Source organism: Colobus angolensis, unplaced genomic scaffold (assembly GCF_000951035.1).
Source record: "Colobus angolensis palliatus isolate OR3802 unplaced genomic scaffold, Cang.pa_1.0 Scaffold107, whole genome shotgun sequence".
NCBI lineage: Eukaryota > Metazoa > Chordata > Mammalia > Primates > Cercopithecidae > Colobus > Colobus angolensis.
Genome location: NW_012111697.1, coordinates 4,207,992 through 4,211,642, shown reverse-complemented (window position 1 = coordinate 4,211,642; position 3,651 = coordinate 4,207,992). Strand labels below are relative to the sequence as shown.

At 41.4% G+C, this 3,651-nt stretch overlaps 1 protein-coding gene across 11 annotated transcripts in view; it reads right to left on the bottom strand.

Moving 5' to 3' along the window:
- Nucleotides 1-3,651, bottom strand: part of ZNF146 (zinc finger protein 146) — a 33,466-nt gene that overhangs the window by 20,011 nt on the left and 9,804 nt on the right. The gene's annotated exons all lie outside the window — the stretch shown is intronic.

Genomic DNA, 3,651 nt, shown 5'->3' with positions numbered 1-3,651 from the left:
ATACTGAGTGAAATTCTTTCTTTCTTTCTTACTTTTTTGAGACAAAGTTTCGCTCTTGTTGCCCAGGCTGGAGTACAATGGTGGAATCTCACCTCACTGCAACCTCCACTTCCTGGGTTCAAGCAATTCTCCTGCCTCAGTCTCCTGAGTAGCTGGGATTACAGGTGTGTACCACCACACCCGGCTAATTTTGTATTTTTAGCACAGACAGAGTTTCACCATGTTGGCCAGGCTGGTCTCGAACTTCTGACCTTAGGTGATCCGCCCACCTCAGCCTCCCAAAGTGCTGGCATTACTAAGCCACCGTGCCGTGCCCTATTTCATATTAGAAATGTCCTGGTCCCAATGCAGTGGCTCACACCTACAATCCCAACACTTCAGGAGGCCGGAAGTGGGTGAATCATCTGAGTCCAGGAGTTCAAGACCAGGCTAGGCAACACAGCGAGACCCCCGTCTCTACAAAAATACAAAATTAGCTGGGAGCAATGGTGTGCGCCTATAGCGTCAGCTACTTAAGAGGCTGAGGTGGGAGGATGACTTGAGCCCAGGAGTTCAAGGTGGCCTGACAAAGTGAGACCTTGTCATAAAAAAGAAAAGAAACATCCTAGAATATAGGTTTATCCATTAATTCAAAAAACATTTTTAAGCCAGGTGTGGTGGTGTGCATATGCAGTACCAGCTTCTCAGGAGGCTGAGACAGGAAGATCACTCGAGCCTAGGACTTCTAGGTTGCAAATACATGATCATGCCTATGAATAGTCACTGCACTCCAACAGGAAAAAAAAATATATATATATATATATATACACACACACACACATATATATATATATATTTTTTGGAGACAGGTATTTTTTGAGACAGAGACTCGTTCTGTTGCCCAGGCTGGGAGTGCAGTGACATGATCTTGGTTCACTGCAACCTCTGCCTCCTGGGTTCAAGCCATTCTCCTGCCTCAGCCTCCCGAGTAGCAGGGATTACAGGCGCGTGCCACTACACCCAGCTAATTTTTGTATTTTTAGTAGAGACGGGGTTTCACCATGTTGGCCAGGTTGGTCTTGAACTCCTGACCTCAGGTGATCCACCCACCTCGGCCTCCCAAAGGGCTAGGATTACAGGTATGAGCTGCCGCACGTGGCCCTCCAAAATTTTTTTAATCAATAGTAGACATTATTAGGATGACTGACCAAAATTGAATATCGACTTTGGATTAAATAATACTAATGTATCAATGTTAAACTTCCCGATTTTGATCACCGTACTGTAGTTATGAAAAGGAATGTTTTTGTTCTTCGAAAATGCATGCTGAAGTATTTATAGATAAAGGAAGCATGTCCACAACTAGTTTCAAATGGTTCAGGAAAAAAAATCATACACATTTGGAGAAAGAGAGAAGGAAAAATAAAACCACCAAAATGTAAATGATTGGTGAAACTGGGTAAAGGATATATGGGACTTCTCTATACTATTCCAACTCTTCTATAAAGTTGCAATCAAATAAAAAAGCATAATCATAAAAAATTTAAGTTTCTATCACATATATACCCCCCATCCACTGTATGTTGAAAAAGCTTGATCACCAATTCCTAATGGAGTGTGTCAGAGACATAAGGCTTAGAGCATGATTTAAACTGAAACACACATGACAGAAACACGAGGTGAGTTGGCTGGAAGCAACTTGCAGGAGGGAGATCAAGTTTGAGATTCTGTACATTCAGAGTGTAGGTTTCTGAACACATGCAGGCAGATAGATCCATTAGGCAGTTGGATATACAGATCAGGAGCTCAGAATAGGGCTAGAACAGAAATGGGAACTTGCCAGCTGTCAGACTATCACTGCTGCTGAAGACACAGGGAGAATGTTACTGTGGGCTGGACGCAGTGGCTCATGCCAGTAATCCCAGCACTTTGGGAAGCCGAGGTGGGCAGGATCACTTGAGCTCAGAAGTTCAAGACCAGCCTAGGCAACATGGCAAGACTCCAACTCTGCAAAAAATCCAGATACAAAAATTAGCAGGGTGTGGTGTGGTACACGTCTGTAGTCCCAGCTACTTGGTAGGCTGAAACAGGATTGCTTGAGCCTGGGAGGTGGACGTTGCAGTGAGCCGTGATCACGCCACTGCCCTCCAGCCTGGGTGACAAAGCAAGACCCTGTCTCAAAACAAAACAAAACAAACAAAAAAGAATCACAAAGCAGGAGGAGGGCTTAGTGACTCATGCCTGCAATCTCAGCACTTTGAGAGGCTGACGTGGGTAGACTGCTTGAGCCCAGGAGTTCAAGACCAGCCTGCACAACAAAGTGAGACCTTATCACTAAACAAAAATACAAAAAACTAGCCAGGTGTGGTGGTATGTACCTGTAGTCCCAGCTACTTGCAAGGTTGAGACAAAAGGACTGCTTGAGCCTGGGAGGTTGAGGTTGCAGTGAGCTGGAAAAAAAAAAAAAAATGAAGAATCACAAAGCAGATGAAAACTGAAACATAACAAAATGAACTTAAGACAAAAATTTTAAGAAGCAAGCAAAGCTATAGACTACAAAAGAAAAACAGAGGAAATGAGTAAAGAAACAGTCACCCAAAAGAAGGGAATGGACAGTAAACAGAAGAATAGGAATGGACATCCCATTATTGTTCCATTTGATTTTTTGTTTAACGGTGCAATAACGAAATTTTGAGGGATTTTTGTTTCCTCAATTAATAGATTTCCCCTGGTTGTTGCACCTGGGCTATTAGCAGTGTCCTCAGTCTTTCTGCTCACACCCCCACCGACCCAGGCAGCATGGGTAATCTATTTTTATATAATCATAACCTATATCTGACCACAAAAGCCAGTATCTTATCTAATGTAAAAACACTGAAAAGCAAATCATCATAATAAAAGTAACAGAAAAACACTGAAGGCATTTCTATTAGATTCTAAATAGACAAGGATGCCCACTGCCTCAATTATATAATCTAATTACACATAACTAAGTAAGGAAAGCAGGGAATAATATTAATATGTAGAAATCAACAGCTTTATATATAGCAACAATGACTCCATTCAAAATAGCAACATAAAACAAAATATCCAGAAATAAACTTATTAAGAAGTGTCCAAACCTGTATGAAAAAAAAATTTAAACACCCCAGAGGACCCAAAAAGAAATCAGAATACATACCATGTACATAAAAAGGAATATTTAATGTTATAAAAATGTCCCTATTCCCAAGTTATATTACAAATTTAATGCAATCCCAATAAAAATAACAAAATAAGTTCTATCTTTTCCCCCTCTGGAACTAGACAAGCTAATCCTAAAGTTTACAAAGAAAAATAAACAAGCAAGAATAGCCAGGAACCACGGAAAAGGACGAGCAATTGGGAGACTAACTATGCCACAAAGTAAAACACAATGATAAAGCCTCAATAGTAAAAAGATAAATATTTTCCCTGGTTGTTACACCTGGGCTATAGCAGTGTCCTCAGTCTTTCTGCTCACACCCAGAAACAGACCAAATAAATGTGAGAATTTAGTATATAATCAAAGTGGTATCTTTTTTTTTTTTTGAGATGGAGTCTCACTCTGCCACCCAGGCTAGAGTGCGGTGGCCGGATCTCAGCTCACTGGAAGCTCCGCCTCCCGGGTTTACGCCATTCTCCTGCCTCAGC